This window comes from Anser brachyrhynchus, assembly GCF_964034855.1.
Source record: "Anser brachyrhynchus genome assembly, chromosome: 6".
Classification (NCBI taxonomy): Eukaryota; Metazoa; Chordata; class Aves; order Anseriformes; family Anatidae; genus Anser; species Anser brachyrhynchus.
In genome coordinates this window covers 1,299,909-1,325,167 of record NC_137700.1, presented here as the reverse complement: position 1 = coordinate 1,325,167, position 25,259 = coordinate 1,299,909, and positions in this window count along the sequence as shown.

The following is a 25,259-nucleotide window of genomic DNA, read 5'->3' as shown; positions in this document are numbered from 1 at the left end:
CTCTATGTTCACTTTATCATAGTGACCCTTTGTAGTTCAGGCACATTTCCTTATGTAAGGAGGTAGGCCTGCATAGCAGATAGGTATGCTGATGTGTCAGAGGCACAGAGCTAGTGTGAGGGGTAGGAAGTTTTTTCATAGTAGGTGCATTAGTTGGTCATATCGGAATCGTGGGTATGAAGCTCGGACCCATAAGAAACCAGAAGATAGTAGGAGGACTTTTGTGGCTAGGATGACGGGGAATAGTTCTGTGGGTGGCCCTAGGGCGCTTGGGTTTAGGAATATGATGGCTGTAAGTGTATTTATTAGCATAATGTTCGCATATTCAGCTAGGAAGAATAAGGCGAAGGGTCCTGCGGCGTATTCAACGTTAAACCCTGAGACTAGCTCAGATTCACCCTCTGTGAGGTCAAAAGGAGCTCGGTTTGTCTCTGCTAGGGTGGATACGTATCATATTATTGCTAGGGGTCATGAGGAGAAAATGAAGTATAGAGGCTCCTGTGCGACGGCAAAGGAGCTGAGTGTGTAGCTTCCGCTTAGTATGATTATTGATAGCAGGATTATGGCCAGTGTCACTTCGTATGAAATGGTCTGTGCTACTGCCCGTAGGGCTCCGATTAGTGCGTATTTTGAGTTCGAGGCTCAGCCTGATCATAGGACTGAGTAGACGGCTAGGCTTGACATGGCTATTAGGAAGAGAACTCCGAGGTTTAGATCTGCTAGGGGAAATGGGAGTGGTAGTGGTGCTCAAGTGGTGAGGGCTAGGACAAGGGCTAGTATTGGTATCAGAATGAATAGAAGTGGGGAAGAGGTAGAGGGTCGGATGGGCTCTTTGGTAAATAGTTTCAGTCCGTCCGCAAATGGTTGAAGTAGGCCAAAAGGCCCGACAACTTTAGGGCCTTTGTGGGATTGTATGTAGCTTAGGATTTTCCGTTCTACTAGGGTTAGGAAGGCTACGGCAATCAGGATTGGGATGATGTATAGGAGGGATATAATGAGGCAGCTTAGTGTTGTTATTTGAATCATGGGTGAAGCTAGGGAGAGGATTTGAACCTCTGGGGAAAGGGCTTAAGCCTTCTGCACTTGCCGGGCTCTGCCACTCTAGCTGGTCCTTTTCTAGGATTGAAAGTGGTGGGGGAAGGCCCTCTTCACGGTTTAGTTGGTTTCACTGCTTAGAGGGGGGGGGCGTGCTTGTGGTATTGGCCCCACTTTCCCGGTCCTTTCGTACTGGGGAGAGTGTGTCATAGATAGAAACCGACCTGGATTGCTCCGGTCTGAACTCAGATCACGTAGGACTGTTAATCGTTGAACAAACGAACCCTTAATAGCGGCTGCACCATTAGGATGTCCTGATCCAACATCGAGGTCGTAAACCCCCCTGTCGATATGGGCTCTTGAGGGGGATTGCGCTGTTATCCCTGGGGTAGCTTGGTCCATTAATCAATTATATTGGGTCTGGTCACTGTTAGCACTTTGAGGGGTAGCTCTAGGTAAAGAGGTATGGTCTTGTTTTTGGAGGATTTGTTCTCCTCCAAGGTCGCCCCAACCGAAAAATATCGACCAGGCTCTGCGATGGTAGTGGCCCCAGTGGGGTTGATTGAGGATTCGCGGTGGTCGTTGATTTTTAAGTTCCACAGGGTCTTCTCGTCTTATGTTCACATCCCCGCTTTTGCACGGGGAGATCAATTTCACTGATTATCTGTGAGAGACAGTTAAGACCTCGTTTAGCCATTCATACAAGTCTCGATTTATGGGACAATTGATTGCGCTACCTTTGCACGGTTAGGATACCGCGGCCGTTAAACCTAAGTCACCGGGCAGGCATCACCTTCAATACTTGTTTAATTTGCTGAAGGCTATGTTTTTGGTAAACAGTCGGGCCTTATTAATTTGCCGAGTTCCTTTCACAGATTTTAATCGCTCTTATAGGCGCTCCTGAGTCGGGTTAACAGGGTTAGTTAATACGTGGTCTTGTAGGGGTTTTTGTATCTGTCTAGGTCTGTTAATAATGTTTCTATGTAAGCTTGCGCCGTTAGAGGGGTGTGGCCCTGAGTTACTTATTTTAGCATTAATTCTCCTATATTCATAGGTTGACCTGTTTGTGATAAGGGAATCATCTTATTTTGGTATTTTTAGGTGGTGGAGCTTTGACGCACTCTTTTTTGATGGCTGCTTTAGGGCCCACGGTAGGATCAGTAGTAAGAATTATCCGCTAGTCGAGGTTGTGTCCTTTTTTAATGGAGCTGTCCCTCCATTAAATAGCTCTTAATCATCTCATTAGGGTTCAGGATGTCCGGTAGGGAGGATTAAGGGGGAACTTAGATTCGTTTCACAGGTAACCAGCTATCACCCAGCTCGGTTGGCTTTTCACCTCTACTGACAAGTCATCCCACTCTTTTGCAACAGAGACGGGTTCGCTCTCTTTAACTGCTTGAAAGTAGCTCGCTTGGGTTTCGGGGGGGCAAACTTTAGTTCACTTTGCTTGGTTGTTCTCGCTAAACCATGATGCAAAAGGTACAAGGGTTGATCTTTGCTGTCTGTCGCTTTGATTGTTTCACTGCTATTTCATCTTTCCCTTACGGTACTGGGGTCTCTATCGCGTCTAAGTGTCTTTTCTATCGCCTATACTAAGACTGTAAAATGCTTTAGTTTAATTAGTTTAGTAAATTCTTTAGTTTTGGTGTACTATTTGTGTGGTTGAGCTAGAGGGGGGGCTTCAAGACGATCCGGTCTAGTAGATATCTTTCAGGTGTAAGCTGAGTGCTTTGGTGTTATAGCTACGTCTTGATATTCTAAGTACACCTTCCGGTACACTTACCTTGTTACGACTTACCTCATCTTCAGCGTATTTATGGTATTAGTTATGTGGGATGTGGCTTTTGAGGAGGGTGACGGGCGGTATGTACGTGCCCCAGGGCCGGCTTAAAGTAGGCTCTATTGTCCCACTTTACTGCTAAATCCGCCTTCCAGAAGTGGTTTCACGCTTCTTTCCGTGTGCCCTATGAATAGGGAATGTAGCCCATTTCTTCCACTCCATAGGCTATACCTTGACCTGTCTTATTAGCGGGGTGCTATTGTGTCCACTGTTGTGCTCTCATTCGAGGTGGGCTGGCGACGGCGGTATGTAGGCTGTGTTGGCAAGGGGTGGTTGGGTTAATCGGGGATTATCGATTGTAGAACAGGCTCCTCTAGGTGGGTTTGGGGCACCGCCAAGTCCTTAGAGTTTTAAGCGTTTGTGCTCGTAGTTCTCTGGCGGATACTTCGGTAAAGTAAGTATCAAGATTTAGGGCCAGGCATAGTGGGGTATCTAATCCCAGTTTGGGCCCTGGCTTTCGTGGGTTTAAATCAGTCGTTAGTTCCTAAGATCATCTTAATGGTGTGTTTAGGTGCATCTTGGGCTTATGACAGCTCAGTTGCATTTTGATCTTAGTTAGCTAGGATAGGCATTTTACCACTCTTTACGCCGTGTCAATAGGACGGTTGATTTGGGTTTCTTGTATGACCGCGGTGGCTGGCACAAGATTTACCAACCCTTGAAGTTAGGCTGTTGCTATAACTAAGTCAAGTTTGCACTCATTGCTTAATGTTAATTACTGCTGAATACCCGTGGGGGCGTGGCTTAGCGAGGCGTCTTGGGCTACTACTTGGGTGTGCCTGATACCCGCTCCTCAAGGCCTGTATGGGGGTAGGTGGTCGAGGGCGTTTACACTGGGGCGCGGATACTTGCATGTATATATTTAGCAAAAACCAACCGTAAGGTTAGGACTAAGTCTTTTGTCCGCAGGCATGTTTTATGCCATCTTGGCAACTTCAGTGCCATGCTTTGTGTTAAGCTATGTGGACGGGGGTGTGGTTAGCTGATAGTTGAGTGGTGAGTGAGAGTGAAGTATATGAAATTATTGCTTGTGTTTACTATTTTTAGTACTGGAGTTTCTCTAAGTCCGAGGACTAGGAGGAAATGGTGTTTCATAGTGTGTAGGCGTCGGGATAGTCCGAGTATCGTCGGGGTATTCCTGCTAGGCCTAGGAAGTGCTGGGGGAAGAACGTTAGGTTTACTCCTGTAAATATTACCCCGAAGTGGGCTTTTGCTCATGTTTGGTGTAGGGTAAACCCAGTGAGTAGTGGGAATCAGTGAGTAAATCCTGCTAGAATGGCAAAGACGGCGCCTATGGATAGGACGTAGTGGAAGTGGACACTATTTGTCTGATCCGTACTAATTACCGCCATCCTACTCCTTCTATCACTCCCCGTACTCGCCGCCGGTATTACAATATTACTAACTGATCGAAACCTAAACACCACATTCTTCGACCCCGCTGGAGGAGGAGACCCAATCCTGTACCAACACCTATTCTGATTCTTCGGACACCCAGAAGTCTATATTCTGATCCTACCGGGGTTCGGAATCATCTCACACGTAGTCACGTACTACTCAGGCAAAAAGGAGCCCTTCGGCTACATGGGAATAGTCTGAGCCATACTATCCATCGGCTTCCTAGGATTCATCGTCTGAGCTCACCACATGTTTACAGTAGGAATAGACGTTGATACCCGAGCCTACTTTACATCAGCCACTATAATCATTGCCATCCCTACCGGAATCAAAGTATTTAGCTGACTAGCCACCCTGCACGGAGGAACAATCAAATGAGACCCCCCCAATACTATGAGCTCTAGGATTTATCTTCCTATTTACCATCGGAGGATTAACAGGAATCGTTCTTGCAAACTCTTCCCTAGACATCGCCCTGCACGACACGTACTACGTAGTTGCCCACTTCCACTACGTCCTATCCATAGGCGCCGTCTTTGCCATTCTAGCAGGATTTACTCACTGATTCCCACTACTCACTGGGTTTACCCTACACCAAACATGAGCAAAAGCCCACTTCGGGGTAATATTTACAAGAGTAAACCTAACGTTCTTCCCCCAGCACTTCCTAGGCCTAGCAGGAATACCCCGACGATACTCGGACTATCCCGACGCCTACACACTATGAAACACCATTTCCTCCATCGGCTCCCTAATCTCAATAGTAGCCGTAATCATACTAATATTCATCATCTGAGAAGCCTTTCCGGCCAAACGAAAAGTCCTACAACCAGAACTAACTACCACAAACGTTGAATGAATCCACGGCTGCCCTCCCCCATACCATACTTTCGAGGAACCGGCCTTCGTCCAAGTACAAGAAAGGAAGGAATCGAACCCTCACATGCTGGTTTCAAGCCAACTGCATTAACCGCTCATGCTTCTTTCTTATGAGACGTTAGTAAACCAATTACATAGCCTTGTCAAGACTAAATCACAGGTAAAAATCCTGTACATCTCATGTGGCCAACCACTCCCAACTAGGATTCCAAGACGCCTCATCACCCATCATAGAAGAACTCGTTGAATTCCACGACCACGCCCTAATCGTTGCCCTAGCTATCTGCAGCCTAGTTCTCTACCTTTTAGCCCACATACTAACAGAAAAACTCTCGTCCAATGCTGTAGACGCCCAAGAAGTAGAGCTGATCTGGACAATCCTACCTGCTATCGTCCTGGTACTCCTCGCCCTCCCATCCCTACAAATCCTCTACATAATGGACAAAATCGATGAACCAGACCTCACCCTAAAAGCCATCGGCCACCAATGATACTGAAGCTACGAATACACAGACTTCAAAGACCTATCATTCGACTCCTACATAGTGCCCACCCCAGACTTACCCAACGGCCACTTCCGACTGCTAGAAGTTGACCACCGCGTAGTTATCCCAATAGAATCCCCCATCCGCGTGATCATTACTGCAGGAGACGTACTCCACTCCTGAACAGTCCCAACGCTCGGAGTTAAAACAGACGCAATCCCAGGCCGACTAAACCAAACTTCATTCATTACCACCCGGCCTGGGATTTTTTACGGACAATGCTCAGAAATTTGCGGGGCTAATCACAGCTACATACCCATTGTAGTAGAATCAACCCCACTCCCACATTTCGAGGCCTGATCGTCCCTTCTATCATCATCCTAATCATTAAGAAGCTATGCAACAGCACTAGCCTTTTAAGCTAGCCAAAGAGGGACTTCCCCCTCCTTAATGATATGCCACAGCTTAACCCCGCACCATGATTTTCAATCATAATTATAACCTGATTAACCCTAGCACTCCTCATCCAACCAAAACTACTAGCCTTCACCACAACCAACCCCCCATCAAATAAGACCTCCCTCACTACCAAACCCACACCATGATCCTGACCATGAACCTAAGCTTCTTTGACCAATTTTCCAGCCCCAATCTATTTGGCATCCCCTTAATCCTACTATCCCTACTCTTCCCAGCCCTACTATTCCCGTCCCCAAACAACCGATGAATCAACAACCGCCTTTCTACTATCCAAACATGACTCCTTCACCTAATCACAAAACAACTAATAGTCCCACTCAACAAAAATGGCCACAAATGAGCCATAATATTTACATCCCTAATAATCATACTTCTTACAATCAACCTTCTAGGCCTCCTTCCATATACATTCACCCCAACCACCCAACTATCTATGAACATAGCCCTAGCCTTCCCACTATGGCTCGCCACACTACTAACAGGCCTACGAAACCAACCATCAGCCTCTTTAGCCCACCTATTACCCGAAGGTACCCCTACACCCCTAATCCCCGCACTAATCCTGATCGAAACAACCAGCCTACTAATCCGCCCCCTAGCCCTCGGAGTCCGCCTTACAGCCAACCTTACAGCAGGACACTTACTCATCCAACTCATCTCTACAGCCTCCATTGCATTAATACCCACCCTTCCTGCAGTATCCATCCTAACAATAATCATCCTACTACTCCTAACCATCCTAGAAGTAGCAGTAGCCATAATCCAGGCCTACGTCTTCGTGCTCCTTCTAAGCCTATACTTACAAGAAAACATCTAATGGCACACCAAGCACACTCATACCACATAGTTGACCCAAGCCCTTGACCAATCTTCGGGGCAGCCGCCGCCCTACTCACAACCTCAGGATTAATCATGTGATTCCACTACAACTCATCCATACTACTAACCCTAGGCCTCATCTCAATACTCCTAGTAATACTCCAATGATGACGAGACATTGTACGAGAAAGCACCTTCCAAGGCCATCACACTCCCACAGTCCAAAAAGGCCTACGATACGGCATAATCCTTTTCATCACATCCGAAGCATTCTTCTTCTTAGGGTTCTTCTGAGCGTTCTTCCACTCGAGCCTGGCCCCAACCCCAGAACTAGGAGGCCAATGACCCCCAACAGGAATTAAACCACTCAACCCGATAGAAGTCCCCCTACTAAACACAGCCATCCTACTAGCCTCAGGCGTTACCGTAACGTGAGCCCATCACAGCATCACAGAAGGAAACCGAAAACATGCCATCCACGCCCTAACCCTAACGATCCTCTTGGGATTCTACTTCACAGCCCTACAAGCAATAGAATACCACGAAGCCCCATTCTCAATCGCCGATAGCGTCTACGGATCTACCTTCTTCGTTGCCACTGGATTCCACGGACTCCACGTAATCATCGGATCCTCCTTCCTGACCGTCTGCCTCTTCCGACTGATCAAGTTCCACTTTACATCAGACCACCACTTCGGATTCGAGGCAGCAGCCTGATACTGACACTTCGTAGACGTCATCTGACTATTCCTCTACATAACCATCTACTGATGAGGATCTTGCTCTTCTAGTATATTAATTACAATTGACTTCCAATCTCTAGAATCTGGTATAAACCCAGAGGAGAGCAATGAACGCACTCATGTTCATATTCGCCCTATCATCAATCCTAAGCGCCGCCCTAACCGCATTAAACTTCTGACTCGCCCAAATAAACCCCGACTCAGAGAAACTCTCACCGTACGAATGTGGATTCGACCCACTTGGATCTGCTCGATTACCATTCTCAGTCCGATTCTTCCTCAGTAGCCATCCTGTTCCTCCTATTCGACCTAGAAATCGCCCTCCTACTCCCCCTGCCATGAGCCGTCCAACTCCAATCCCCCCTAATGACCCTCACATGAACTGTAGTGATCCTCCTTCTCCTAACACTCGGACTGGCCTACGAGTGAATTCAAGGGGGCCTAGAATGAGCAGAATAACAGAAAGTTAGTCTAACCAAAAAGATAGCTGGTTTCGACCCAGCAGATTACAGCCAACCCTGTAACTTTCTTATGTCGCCCCTACATTTAAGCTTCTACTCAGCCTTCATTTTCAGCGGACTAGGGCTAGCCTTCCACCGAACCCACCTAGTATCCGCCCTACTATGCCTTGAAAGCATAATATTATCGATATTCGTAGGCCTATCAATATGATCCATCGAAAAACAAGTCTCCTCATTCACCATGGTACCAATTCTCATGCTAACCTTCTCAGCGTGTGAGGCGGGCACAGGCCTGGCCATCCTAGTAGCCTCCACCCGCACACATGGCTCTGACCATCTACACAACCTAAACCTCCTGCAATGCTAAAAATCATCCTACCCACAATCATACTTCTTCCAACAGCCCTGCTGTCTCCACCAAAATTTCTATGGACTAACACCACCTTATACAGCCTCCTAATCGCTGCCCTAAGCCTACAGTGATTAATCCCAACCTACTACCCCTACAAATTTTTATCCAACTGAACAGGAATTGACCAAATCTCATCCCCCCTCCTAGTACTATCCTGCTGACTACTCCCACTCATAATCATAGCAAGCCAAAACCACCTGCAACAAGAACCCCTACAACGCAAACGAATCTTTATCTCAACCTTAGTCGCAGTCCAGCCATTCATCCTACTAGCCTTTTCCACCACAGAACTAGCACTATTTTACATCTCATTTGAAGCAACCCTCATTCCCACCCTAATCTTAATCACCCGATGGGGGAACCAACCAGAACGCCTAAGCGCTGGCATCTACCTGCTATTCTACACGCCAGTAAGCTCTCTACCCCTGCTAATCACAATCATACACCTATACGTGAAAATTGGCACCCTGCACCTGCCAACCCTACAACTAACCCACCCAACCCTATCCACCTCATGGACAGGAATACTATCAGGTCTAGCACTGCTCATAGCATTCATAGTAAAAGCCCCACTATACGGCCTACACCTCTGACTGCCAAAAGCCCACGTAGAAGCACCCATCGCAGGCTCAATACTCCTCGCCGCCCTACTACTAAAGCTAGGAGGATACGGAATTATACGAGTCACTCTATTTATGGGCCCACTGTCCAACCTCCTGCACTACCCCTTCCTAACCCTGGCCCTATGAGGCGCCCTAATGACTAGCTCAATCTGCCTACGACAGACAGACCTAAAATCACTAATCGCTTATTCATCCGTTAGCCACATAGGCCTAGTTATCGCCGCAGGAATAATCCAAACCCACTGATCATTCTCAGGGGCAATGATCCTAATAATTTCCCATGGACTAACTTCCTCCATACTATTCTGCCTAGCCAACACAAACTATGAACGTACGCACAGCCGAATTCTACTACTCACACGAGGCCTACAACCTCTCCTACCACTCATAGCTACCTGATGATTGCTGGCCAATCTAACAAACATAGCCTTACCCCCAACAACAAACCTCATAGCAGAGCTAACCATTATAATCACCTTATTCAACTGATCTGCCTTCACGATCATCCTAACAGGAATCGCAACCCTACTAACCGCCTCCTACACCTTATTCATACTACTAATGACCCAACGAGGCTCAATCCCCTCCCACATCACATCTATGCAAAACTCAACCACGCGAGAACACCTGCTCATAACACTCCACATTATCCCAATATTCCTCCTAATCCTCAAACCCGAACTGATCTCCGGAATCCCCTCATGCAAGTATAGTTTAAACCAAACATTAGACTGTGATTCTAAGAATAGAAGTTCAAACCTTCTTACCTGCCGAGGGGAGGGTTTAACCAACAAGAGCTGCTAACTCTTACATCTGAGCCTAAAACCTCAGCCCCCTTACTTTTAAAGGATAACAGCAATCCACTGGTCTTAGGAACCACCCATCTTGGTGCAAATCCAAGTAAAAGGAGTGAACCCCACACTACTAATCAACTCCCTCACACTACTCACGCTGACAATCCTCCTAACCCCAATCATCCTGCCATTTCTATTTAAAAACTTTAAAAACACCCCACAAGCCACCACCCGCGCTGTTAAAACCGCATTCCTAATTAGCCTAGCCCCTACAACCGCATTCATCTACTCGGGAGTAGAATCTGTCACCTGCCACTGGGAGTGAAAATTCATTATAAACTTTAAAATCCCCCTGAGCCTAAAAATAGACCAATACTCAATAACATTTCTTCCAATCGCCCTATTTGTAACATGATCAATCCTACAATTCGCCATATGATACATGGCCTCAGAGCCATACGTAACAAAATTTTTCACCTACCTACTGACATTCCTAGTCGCCATACTCCTCCTAACAACCGCAAACAACATATTCCTCCTATTCGTAGGCTGGGAAGGAGTACGAATCATGTCCTTCCTTCTCATCGGCTGATGACAAGGCCGAGCAGATGCCAACACCGCCGCCCTACAAGCCGTAATCTACAACCGAATCGGAGACATCGGACTGACCCTGAGCATAGCATGACTAGCTTCAACATTCAACACCTGAGAGATCCAACAAGCCGTACACCCCCACCAAACCCCAATCCTCCCCCTCATAGGATTAATCCTCGCAGCCGCAGGAAAATCCGCCCAATTTGGACTCCACCCATGACTGCCCGCAGCAATAGAAGGCCCCACCCCAGTATCAGCCCTACTGCACTCCAGTACCATAGTAGTAGCCGGAATCTTCCTGCTCATCCGCATGCACCCCCTGCTAGCCACCAACCAGACAGCCCTAACTGCCTGCCTATGCCTAGGTGCTCTATCAACCCTATTCGCTGCCACATGCGCCCTAACCCAAAATGACATCAAAAAAATCATTGCTTTCTCAACATCCAGCCAACTAGGACTAATAATAGTCACTATCGGACTAAACCTCCCACAACTAGCCTTCCTACACATCTCAACCCATGCCTTCTTTAAAGCCATACTATTCCTATGCTCAGGGTCTATCATCCACAACCTAAACGGAGAACAAGATATCCGAAAGATAGGAGGCCTACAGAAAATACTCCCAGTCACTACTTCCTGCCTAACCATCGGAAACCTGGCGCTGATAGGAACCCCATTCCTAGCCGGATTCTACTCAAAAGACCTCATCATCGAAAGCTTAAACACATCATACCTAAATACTTGAGCCCTACTCCTAACCCTTATAGCCACAGCATTCACCGCAACCTACAGCATCCGCATAACCATCCTAGTCCAAGCTGGACAAACCCGAATCCCCCCAATAGTATCAATAAACGAAAACAACCCACTAATCACCGCCCCCCTAACCCGACTCGCCCTAGGCAGCATTACAGCAGGAATAATCATTACCTCTTTCATCACACCAACCAAAACCCCCCCAATAACCATACCCCTTATCACCAAAACCGCTGCCATCCTCATAACAATCCTAGGAATCATCCTAGGCCCCTCATGTACAGGGCCACACCCCTCTAACGGCGCAAGCTTACATAGAAACATTATTAACAGACCTAGACAGATACAAAAACCCCTACAAGACCATGTATTAACTAACCCTGTTAACCCGACTCAGGAGCGCCTATAAGAGCGATTAAAATCTGTGAAAGGAACTCGGCAAATTAATAAGGCCCGACTGTTTACCAAAAACATAGCCTTCAGCAAATTAAACAAGTATTGAAGGTGATGCCTGCCCGGTGACTTAGGTTTAACGGCCGCGGTATCCTAACCGTGCAAAGGTAGCGCAATCAATTGTCCCATAAATCGAGACTTGTATGAATGGCTAAACGAGGTCTTAACTGTCTCTCACAGATAATCAGTGAAATTGATCTCCCCGTGCAAAAGCGGGGATGTGAACATAAGACGAGAAGACCCTGTGGAACTTAAAAATCAACGACCACCGCGAATCCTCAATCAACCCCACTGGGGCCACTACCATCGCAGAGCCTGGTCGATATTTTTCGGTTGGGGTGACCTTGGAGGAGAACAAATCCTCCAAAAACAAGACCATACCTCTTTACCTAGAGCTACCCCTCAAAGTGCTAACAGTGACCAGACCCAATATAATTGATTAATGGACCAAGCTACCCCAGGGATAACAGCGCAATCCCCCTCAAGAGCCCATATCGACAGGGGGGTTTACGACCTCGATGTTGGATCAGGACATCCTAATGGTGCAGCCGCTATTAAGGGTTCGTTTGTTCAACGATTAACAGTCCTACGTGATCTGAGTTCAGACCGGAGCAATCCAGGTCGGTTTCTATCTATGACACACTCTCCCCAGTACGAAAGGACCGGGAAAGTGGGGCCAATACCACAAGCACGCCCCCCCCCTCTAAGCAGTGAAACCAACTAAACCGTGAAGAGGGCCTTCCCCCACCACTTTCAATCCTAGAAAAGGACCAGCTAGAGTGGCAGAGCCCGGCAAGTGCAGAAGGCTTAAGCCCTTTCCCCAGAGGTTCAAATCCTCTCCCTAGCTTCACCCATGATTCAAATAACAACACTAAGCTGCCTCGTTATATCCCTCCTATACATCATCCCAATCCTGATTGCCGTAGCCTTCCTAACCCTAGTAGAACGGAAAATCCTAAGCTACATACAATCCCGCAAAGGCCCTAACGTTGTCGGGCCTTTTGGCCTACTTCAACCATTTGCGGACGGACTGAAACTATTTACCAAAGAGCCCATCCGACCCTCTACCTCTTCCCCACTTCTATTCATTCTGATACCAATACTAGCCCTTGTCCTAGCCCTCACCACTTGAGCACCACTACCACTCCCATTTCCCCTAGCAGATCTAAACCTCGGAGTTCTCTTCCTAATAGCCATGTCAAGCCTAGCCGTCTACTCAGTCCTATGATCAGGCTGAGCCTCGAACTCAAAATACGCACTAATCGGAGCCCTACGGGCAGTAGCACAGACCATTTCATACGAAGTGACACTGGCCATAATCCTGCTATCAATAATCATACTAAGCGGAAGCTACACACTCAGCTCCTTTGCCATCGCACAGGAGCCTCTATACTTCATTTTCTCCTCATGACCCCTAGCAATAATATGATACGTATCCACCCTAGCAGAGACAAACCGAGCTCCTTTTGACCTCACAGAGGGTGAATCTGAGCTAGTCTCAGGGTTTAACGTTGAATACGCCGCAGGACCCTTCGCCTTATTCTTCCTAGCTGAATATGCAAACATTATGCTAATAAATACACTTACAGCCATCATATTCCTAAACCCAAGCGCCCTAGGGCCACCCACAGAACTATTCCCCGTCATCCTAGCCACAAAAGTCCTCCTACTATCTTCTGGTTTCTTATGGGTCCGAGCTTCATACCCACGATTCCGATATGACCAACTAATGCACCTACTATGAAAAAACTTCCTACCCCTCACACTAGCTCTGTGCCTCTGACACATCAGCATACCTATCTGCTATGCAGGCCTACCTCCTTACATAAGGAAATGTGCCTGAACTACAAAGGGTCACTATGATAAAGTGAACATAGAGGTATAACAGCCCTCTCATTTCCTGTTGACCTTAGAAAAGTAGGAATTGAACCCACACAAGAGAAATCAAAATTCTCCATACTTCCCTTATATTATTTTCTAGTAGAGGCAGCTAATCAAGCTATCGGGCCCATACCCCGAAAATGATGGTTTAACCCCCTCCTCTACTAATGAACCCTTACGCGACCCCAATCATAACCTTCAGCCTCATCTTGGGCACCACAATCACAATTTCCAGCAACCACTGAGTTCTGGCCTGGACAGGACTGGAGATCAACGCACTAGCCATCATTCCCCTAATTGCCAAATCCCACCACCCACGAGCAGTAGAAGCCGCAACGAAATACTTCCTAACCCAAGCAGCTGCTTCCGCCCTGGTCCTATTCTCTAGCATAACCAATGCCTGAGTCACCGGCCAATGAGACATCACACAAATAAACCACCCAACCTCCTGTCTACTACTGACAGCAGCAATCGCTATTAAACTGGGCCTAGTGCCATTTCACTTCTGATTCCCAGAAGTACTACAAGGATCGCCACTAATAACAGCCCTGCTACTCTCGACCCTCATAAAATTCCCCCCACTAACCCTGCTCCTACTAACATCCAAATCCCTCGACCCAGCTCTACTCACCGCCATGGCCCTAGCCTCAACAGCACTAGGAGGCTGAATAGGACTGAACCAAACACAAACACGCAAAATCCTAGCCTTCTCGTCCATCTCCCACTTAGGCTGAATCGCCATCATCCTAGTTTACAGCCCCAAATTGGCCTTACTTACCTTCTACCTATACACAATCATAACATCAGCCGTATTCCTAGCCCTTAACAAAATCAAAGCCCTTAACCTATCCATGATCACAACCTCATGAACAAAAACCCCAGTGCTAAACGCCACCCTAATACTAGTACTTTTATCCCTAGCAGGCCTCCCCCCATTAACAGGCTTTATACCAAAGTGACTTATCATCCAAGAACTAACTAAACAGGAAATAACACCAGCAGCCATGGCAATTGCCATGCTATCACTGCTCAGCCTCTTCTTCTACCTACGCCTCGCATACCACTCAACAATTACCCTTCCCCCCAACTCCTCTAACCACATAAAACAATGATACACTAGCAAAGCCCCAAGCACACCTACTGCGGTCCTTGCCTCACTATCAATCCTCTTACTTCCCCTGTCCCCAATAATACATGCCATTGTCTAGAAACTTAGGATAACACCCCAAACCGAAGGCCTTCAAAGCCTTAAATAAGAGTTAAACCCTCTTAGTTTCTGCACATTAAGACTTACAGAATATTAACCTGTATCTTCTGAATGCAAGTCAGACGCTTTAATTAAGCTAAAGCCTCCCTAGACAGATGGGCTTCGATCCCACAAAACTCTAGTTAACAGCTAAATGCCTAAACCAATTGGCTTCTGCCTACAAAGACCCTGACGCACCCTAGTGCGCATCGATGAGCTTGCAACTCAACATGAATTTCACTACAGAGCCGATAAGAAGAGGAATTAAACCTCTGTAAAAAGGACTACAGCCTAACGCTTCAACACTCAGCCATCTTACCCGTCACCTTCATCAACCGATGACTATTTTCCACTAACCATAAGGATATTGGCACCCTGTACCTCATCTTCGGGGCATGAGCAGGAATAGTCGGCACCGCACTCAGCCTATTAATCCGCGCAGAACTAGGACAACCAGGAACTCTCCTAGGCGACGACCAAATTTACAATGTAATCGTTACCGCTCACGCCTTTGTAATAAGCTTCTTTATAGTCATACCCATCATGATCGGAGGATTCGGCAACTGATTAGTCCCCCTCATAATCGGTGCCCCCGACATAGCATTCCCGCGAATAAACAACATAAGCTTTTGACTCCTCCCCCCATCATTCCTCCTCCTACTAGCCTCATCCACTGTAGAAGCTGGCGCCGGCACAGGCTGAACTGTCTACCCTCCCCTAGCAGGTGACCTTGCCCACGCCGGAGCTTCAGTAGACCTGGCTATCTTCTCACTCCACTTAGCCGGTATCTCCTCCATCCTTGGGGCCATCAACTTTATCACCACAGCCATCAACATAAAACCCCCCGCACTCTCACAATACCAAACCCCACTATTTGTCTGATCCATACTAATTACCGCCATCCTACTCCTTCTATCACTCCCCGTACTCGCCGCCGGTATTACAATATTACTAACTGATCGAAACCTAAACACCACATTCTTCGACCCCGCTGGAGGAGGAGACCCAATCCTGTACCAACACCTATTCTGATTCTTCGGACACCCAGAAGTCTATATTCTGATCCTACCGGGGTTCGGAATCATCTCACACGTAGTCACATACTACTCAGGCAAAAAGGAGCCCTTCGGCTACATGGGAATAGTCTGAGCCATACTATCCATCGGCTTCCTAGGATTCATCGTCTGAGCTCACCACATGTTTACAGTAGGAATAGACGTTGATACCCGAGCCTACTTTACATCAGCCACTATAATCATTGCCATCCCTACCGGAATCAAAGTATTTAGCTGACTAGCCACCCTGCACGGAGGAACAATCAAATGAGACCCCCCCCAATACTATGAGCTCTAGGATTTATCTTCCTATTTACCATCGGAGGATTAACAGGAATCGTTCTTGCAAACTCTTCCCTAGACATCGCCCTGCACGACACGTACTACGTAGTTGCCCACTTCCACTACGTCCTATCCATAGGCGCCGTCTTTGCCATTCTAGCAGGATTTACTCACTGATTCCCACTACTCACTGGGTTTACCCTACACCAAACATGAGCAAAAGCCCACTTCGGGGTAATATTTACAGGAGTAAACCTAACGTTCTTCCCCCAGCACTTCCTAGGCCTAGCAGGAATACCCCGACGATACTCGGACTATCCCGATGCCTACACACTATGAAACACCATTTCCTCCATCGGCTCCCTAATCTCAATAGTAGCCGTAATCATACTAATATTCATCATCTGAGAAGCCTTTCCGGCCAAACGAAAAGTCCTACAACCAGAACTAACTACCACAAACGTTGAATGAATCCACGGCTGCCCTCCCCCATACCATACTTTCGAGGAACCGGCCTTCGTCCAAGTACAAGAAAGGAAGGAATCGAACCCTCACATGCTGGTTTCAAGCCAACTGCATTAACCGCTCATGCTTCTTTCTTATGAGACGTTAGTAAACCAATTACATAGCCTTGTCAAGACTAAATCACAGGTAAAAATCCTGTACATCTCATGTGGCCAACCACTCCCAACTAGGATTCCAAGACGCCTCATCACCCATCATAGAAGAACTCGTTGAATTCCACGACCACGCCCTAATCGTTGCCCTAGCTATCTGCAGCCTAGTTCTCTACCTTTTAGCCCACATACTAACAGAAAAACTCTCGTCCAATGCTGTAGACGCCCAAGAAGTAGAGCTGATCTGGACAATCCTACCTGCTATCGTCCTGGTACTCCTCGCCCTCCCATCCCTACAAATCCTCTACATAATGGACAAAATCGATGAACCAGACCTCACCCTAAAAGCCATCGGCCACCAATGATACTGAAGCTACGAATACACAGACTTCAAAGACCTATCATTCGACTCCTACATAGTGCCCACCCCAGACTTACCCAACGGCCACTTCCGACTGCTAGAAGTTGACCACCGCGTAGTTATCCCAATAGAATCCCCCATCCGCGTGATCATTACTGCAGGAGACGTACTCCACTCCTGAGCAGTCCCAACGCTCGGAGTTAAAACAGACGCAATCCCAGGCCGACTAAACCAAACTTCATTCATTACCACCCGGCCTGGGATTTTTTACGGACAATGCTCAGAAATTTGCGGGGCTAATCACAGCTACATACCCATTGTAGTAGAATCAACCCCACTCCCACATTTCGAGGCCTGATCGTCCCTTCTATCATCATCCTAATCATTAAGAAGCTATGCAACAGCACTAGCTTTTTAAGCTAGCCAAAGAGGGACTTCCCCCTCCTTAATGATATGCCACAGCTTAACCCCGCACCATGATTTTCAATCATAATTATAACCTGATTAACCCTAGCACTCCTCATCCAACCAAAACTACTAGCCTTCACCACAACCAACCCCCCATCAAATAAGACCTCCCTCACTACCAAACCCACACCATGATCCTGACCATGAACCTAAGCTTCTTTGACCAATTTTCCAGCCCCAATCTATTTGGCATCCCCTTAATCCTACTATCCCTACTCTTCCCAGCCCTACTATTCCCGTCCCCAAACAACCGATGAATCAACAACCGCCTTTCTACTATCCAAACATGACTCCTTCACCTAATCACAAAACAACTAATAGTCCCACTCAACAAAAATGGCCACAAATGAGCCATAATATTTACATCCCTAATAATCATACTTCTTACAATCAACCTTCTAGGCCTCCTTCCATATACATTCACCCCAACCACCCAACTATCTATGAACATAGCCCTAGCCTTCCCACTATGGCTCGCCACACTACTAACAGGCCTACGAAACCAACCATCAGCCTCTTTAGCCCACCTATTACCCGAAGGTACCCCTACACCCCTAATCCCCGCACTAATCCTGATCGAAACAACCAGCCTACTAATCCGCCCCCTAGCCCTCGGAGTCCGCCTTACAGCCAACCTTACAGCAGGACACTTACTCATCCAACTCATCTCTACAGCCTCCATTGCATTAATACCCACCCTTCCTGCAGTATCCATCCTAACAATAATCATCCTACTACTCCTAACCATCCTAGAAGTAGCAGTAGCCATAATCCAGGCCTACGTCTTCGTGCTCCTTCTAAGCCTATACTTACAAGAAAACATCTAATGGCACACCAAGCACACTCATACCACATAGTTGACCCAAGCCCTTGACCAATCTTCGGGGCAGCCGCCGCCCTACTCACAACCTCAGGATTAATCATGTGATTCCACTACAACTCATCCATACTACTAACCCTAGGCCTCATCTCAATACTCCTAGTAATACTCCAATGATGACGAGACATTGTACGAGAAAGCACCTTCCAAGGCCATCACACTCCCACAGTCCAAAAAGGCCTACGATACGGCATAATCCTTTTCATCACATCCGAAGCATTCTTCTTCTTAGGGTTCTTCTGAGCGTTCTTCCACTCGAGCCTGGCCCCAACCCCAGAACTAGGAGGCCAATGACCCCCAACAGGAATTAAACCACTCAACCCGATAGAAGTCCCCCTACTAAACACAGCCATCCTACTAGCCTCAGGCGTTACCGTAACGTGAGCCCATCACAGCATCACAGAAGGAAACCGAAAACACGCCATCCACGCCCTAACCCTAACGATCCTCCTGGGATTCTACTTCACAGCCCTACAAGCAATAGAATACCACGAAGCCCCATTCTCAATCGCCGATAGCGTCTACGGATCTACCTTCTTCGTTGCCACTGGATTCCACGGACTCCACGTAATCATCGGATCCTCCTTCCTGACCGTCTGCCTCTTCCGACTGATCAAGTTCCACTTTACATCAGACCACCACTTCGGATTCGAGGCAGCAGCCTGATACTGACACTTCGTAGACGTCATCTGACTATTCCTCTACATAACCATCTACTGATGAGGATCTTGCTCTTCTAGTATATTAATTACAATTGACTTCCAATCTCTAGAATCTGGTATAAACCCAGAGGAGAGCAATGAACGCACTCATGTTCATATTCGCCCTATCATCAATCCTAAGCGCCGCCCTAACCGCATTAAACTTCTGACTCGCCCAAATAAACCCCGACTCAGAGAAACTCTCACCGTACGAATGTGGATTCGACCCACTTGGATCTGCTCGATTACCATTCTCAGTCCGATTCTTCCTCAGTAGCCATCCTGTTCGTCCTATTCGACCTAGAAATCGCCCTCCTACTCCCCCTGCCATGAGCCGTCCAACTCCAATCCCCCCTAATGACCCTCACCTGAACTGTAGCGATCCTCCTTCTCCTAACACTCGGACTGGCCTACGAGTGAATTCAAGGGGGCCTAGAATGAGCAGAATAACAGAAAGTTAGTCTAACCAAAAAGATAGCTGGTTTCGACCCAGCAGATTACAGCCAACCCTGTAACTTTCTTATGTCGCCCCTACATTTAAGCTTCTACTCAGCCTTCATTTTCAGCGGACTAGGACTAGCCTTCCACCGAACCCACCTAGTATCCGCCCTACTATGCCTTGAAAGCATAATATTATCGATATTCGTAGGCCTATCAATATGATCCATCGAAAACCAAGTCTCCTCATTCACCATGGTACCAATTCTCATGCTAACCTTCTCAGCGTGTGAGGCGGGCACAGGCCTGGCCATCCTAGTAGCCTCCACCCGCACACATGGCTCCGACCATCTACACAACCTAAACCTCCTGCAATGCTAAAAATCATCCTACCCACAATCATACTTCTTCCAACAGCCCTGCTGTCTCCACCAAAATTTCTATGGACTAACACCACCTTATACAGCCTCCTAATCGCTGCCCTAAGCCTACAGTGATTAATCCCAACCTACTACCCCTACAAATTTTTATCCAACTGAACAGGAATTGACCAAATCTCATCCCCCCTCCTAGTACTATCCTGCTGACTACTCCCACTCATAATCATAGCAAGCCAAAACCACCTGCAACAAGAACCCCTACAACGCAAACGAATCTTTATCTCAACCTTAGTCGCAGTCCAGCCATTCATCCTACTAGCCTTTTCCACCACAGAACTAGCACTATTTTACATCTCATTTGAAGCAACCCTCATTCCCACCCTAATCTTAATCACCCGATGGGGGAACCAACCAGAACGCCTAAGCGCTGGCATCTACCTGCTATTCTACACGCCAGTAAGCTCTCTACCCCTGCTAATCACAATCATACACCTATACGTGAAAATTGGCACCCTGCACCTGCCAACCCTACAACTAACCCACCCAACCCTATCCACCTCATGGACAGGAATACTATCAGGTCTAGCACTGCTCATAGCATTCATAGTAAAAGCCCCACTATACGGCCTACACCTCTGACTGCCAAAAGCCCACGTAGAAGCACCCATCGCAGGCTCAATACTCCTCGCCGCCCTACTACTAAAGCTAGGAGGATACGGAATTATACGAGTCACTCTATTTATGGGCCCGCTGTCCAACCTCCTGCACTACCCCTTCCTAACCCTGGCCCTATGAGGCGCCCTAATGACTAGCTCAATCTGCCTACGACAGACAGACCTAAAATCACTAATCGCTTATTCATCCGTTAGCCACATAGGCCTAGTTATCGCCGCAGGAATAATCCAAACCCACTGATCATTCTCAGGGGCAATGATCCTAATAATTTCCCATGGACTAACTTCCTCCATACTATTCTGCCTAGCCAACACAAACTATGAACGTACGCACAGCCGAATTCTACTACTCACACGAGGCCTACAACCTCTCCTACCACTCATAGCTACCTGATGATTGCTGGCCAATCTAACAAACATAGCCTTACCCCCAACAACAAACCTCATAGCAGAGCTAACCATTATAATCACCTTATTCAACTGATCTGCCTTCACGATCATCCTAACAGGAATCGCAACCCTACTAACCGCCTCCTACACCTTATTCATACTACTAATGACCCAACGAGGCTCAATCCCCTCCCACATCACATCTATGCAAAACTCAACCACGCGAGAACACCTGCTCATAACACTCCACATTATCCCAATATTCCTCCTAATCCTCAAACCCGAACTGATCTCCGGAATCCCCTCATGCAAGTATAGTTTAAACCAAACATTAGACTGTGATTCTAAGAATAGAAGTTCAAACCTTCTTACCTGCCGAGGGGAGGGTTTAACCAACAAGAGCTGCTAACTCTTACATCTAAGCCTAAAACCTCAGCCCCCTTACTTTTAAAGGATAACAGCAATCCACTGGTCTTAGGAACCACCCATCTTGGTGCAAATCCAAGTAAAAGGAGTGAACCCCACACTACTAATCAACTCCCTCACACTACTCACGCTGACAATCCTCCTAACCCCAATCATCCTGCCATTTCTATTTAAAAACTTTAAAAACACCCCACAAGCCACCACCCGCGCTGTTAAAACCGCATTCCTAATTAGCCTAGCCCCTACAACCGCATTCATCTACTCGGGAGTAGAATCTGTCACCTGCCACTGGGAGTGAAAATTCATTATAAACTTTAAAATCCCCCTGAGCCTAAAAATAGACCAATACTCAATAACATTTCTTCCAATCGCCCTATTTGTAACATGATCAATCCTACAATTCGCCATATGATACATGGCCTCAGAGCCATACGTAACAAAATTTTTCACCTACCTACTGACATTCCTAGTCGCCATACTCCTCCTAACAACCGCAAACAACATATTCCTCCTATTCGTAGGCTGGGAAGGAGTACGAATCATGTCCTTCCTTCTCATCGGCTGATGACAAGGCCGAGCAGATGCCAACACCGCCGCCCTACGAGCCGTAATCTACAACCGAATCGGAGACATCGGACTGATCCTGAGCATAGCATGACTAGCTTCAACATTCAACACCTGAGAGATCCAACAAGCCGTACACCCCCACCAAACCCCAATCCTCCCCCTCATAGGATTAATCCTCGCAGCCGCAGGAAAATCCGCCCAATTTGGACTCCACCCATGACTGCCCGCAGCAATAGAAGGCCCCACCCCAGTATCAGCCCTACTGCACTCCAGTACCATAGTAGTAGCCGGAATCTTCCTGCTCATCCGCATGCACCCCCTGCTAGCCACCAACCAGACAGCCCTAACTGCCTGCCTATGCCTAGGTGCTCTATCAACCCTATTCGCTGCCACATGCGCCCTAACCCAAAATGACATCAAAAAAATCATTGCTTTCTCAACATCCAGCCAACTAGGACTAATAATAGTCACTATCGGACTAAACCTCCCACAACTAGCCTTCCTACACATCTCAACCCATGCCTTCTTTAAAGCCATACTATTCCTATGCTCAGGGTCTATCATCCACAACCTAAACGGAGAACAAGATATCCGAAAGATAGGAGGCCTACAGAAAATACTCCCAGTCACTACTTCCTGCCTAACCATCGGAAACCTGGCGCTGATAGGAACCCCATTCCTAGCCGGATTCTACTCAAAAGACCTCATCATCGAAAGCTTAAACACATCATACCTAAATACTTGAGCCCTACTCCTAACCCTTATAGCCACAGCATTCACCGCAACCTACAGCATCCGCATAACCATCCTAGTCCAAGCTGGACAAACCCGAATCCCCCCAATAGTATCAATAAACGAAAACAACCCACTAATCACCGCCCCCCTAACCCGACTCGCCCTAGGCAGCATTACAGCAGGAATAATCATTACCTCTTTCATCACACCAACCAAAACCCCCCCAATAACCATACCCCTTATCACCAAAACTGCTGCCATCCTCATAACAATCCTAGGAATCATCCTAGCCCTAGAACTATCGAACATAACACACACCCTCACTCACCCCAAACCAAACCCCCTCATAAACTTCTCCTCTGCATTAGGGTACTTCAACCCCCTAGTACACCGATTCTTCTCCAAAAACCTACTAGAAAAGGGACAAAACATTGCCCTACACTTGATCGACCTCTCCTGACTCAAAAAAATAGGGCCAGAGGGCCTTGCTGAACTACAAGTAGCCGCAAGCAAAGCCGCAACCTCAATACACACAGGGCTAATTAAGGCCTACCTAGGATCCTTCGCCCTCTCCATCCTGGTAATAATCCTAATAACACACAGACTCACTAATGGCCCCTAACATCCGCAAATCCCATCCCCTACTAAAAATAATCAACAACTCCCTAATCGACCTACCCGCCCCCTCCAACATCTCTGCCTGATGAAACTTCGGCTCCCTTCTAGCCATCTGCTTAGCCACACAAATCCTAACAGGCCTGCTACTAGCCATACACTACACCGCAGACACTTCACTCGCCTTCTCCTCAGTAGCTCACACATGCCGAGACGTCCAGTACGGATGGCTCATCCGCAACCTCCACGCCAACGGTGCTTCGCTCTTCTTTATCTGCATCTACTTACACATCGGACGAGGCCTCTACTACGGCTCCTACCTATACAAAGAAACCTGAAACACAGGAGTAATCCTCCTACTCACCCTAATAGCAACTGCCTTCGTAGGGTATGTCCTACCATGAGGACAAATGTCATTCTGAGGGGCCACCGTAATCACCGACCTATTCTCAGCCATCCCGTACATTGGGCAAACTCTAGTAGAATGAGCCTGAGGAGGATTCTCAGTAGACAATCCAACCTTAACCCGATTCTTCGCCATCCACTTCCTACTGCCCTTCCTAATTGCAGGAATCACCCTAGTCCACCTAACCTTCCTACACGAATCAGGCTCAAATAACCCACTAGGAATCGTATCAGACTGCGACAAAATCCCATTCCACCCATACTTCTCCATTAAAGACAGCTTAGGGCTTACCCTAATAATCACCCCTCTAATAGCACTAGCCCTATTTTCACCGAACCTCCTGATTCTTGGAATCCTAGTTGGGAGTGGTTGGCCACATGAGATGTACAGGATTTTTACCTGTGATTTAGTCTTGACAAGGCTATGTAATTGGTTTACTAACGTCTCATAAGAAAGAAGCATGAGCGGTTAATGCAGTTGGCTTGAAACCCATCCACAGTGGTGCAAGTGCACTCTCTGAACTCACTGAAGTGCATTCCCAGTGGTGCCAGTGCACTCTCTGCACTCACTGCACTGCATCCCCAGTGGTGCCAGTGCAATCTCTGGACTCACTGCAGAGCATCCCCAGTGGTGCCAGTGCACTCTGTGGACTCACTGTAGTGCATCCCCAGTGGTGCCAGTGCACTCTCTGGACTCACTGCACTGCATCCCCAGTGGTGTCAGTGCAATCTCTGGACTCACTGCAGTGCATCCCCAGTGGTGCCAGTGCACTCTCTGGACTCACTGCACTGCAGCCCCAGTGGTGCCAGTGCACTCTCTGGACTCACTGCAGTGCATCCCCAGTGGTGCCAGTGCACTCTCTGGACTCACTGCAGTGCATCCCCAGTGGTGCCAGTGCACTCTCTGGACTCACTGCACTGCATGTCCAGTGGTGCCAGTGCACTCTCTGGACAAACTGAAGTGCATCACCAGTGGTGCCAGTGCACTCTCTGCACTCACTGCACTGCATGTCCAGTGGTGCCAGTGCGCTCTCTGGAGTCACAGCACTGCATCCCCAGTGGTGCCAGTGCAATCTCTGGACTCACTGCACTGCATCCCCAGTGGTGCCAGTGCACTCTCTGGACTCACTGAAGTGCATCCCCATTGGTGCCATTGCACTCTCTGCACTCACTGCACTGCATCCCCAGTGGTGCCAGTGCACTCACTGGACTGACTACACTGCATCCCCAGTGGTGCCAGTGCGCTCTCCGGAGTCACAGCACTGCATCCCCAGTGGTGCCAGTGCACTCACTGGACACACTGTACTGCATCACAGGTGGTGCCAGTGCACTCTCTGCACTCACTGCACAGCATCCCCAGTGGTGC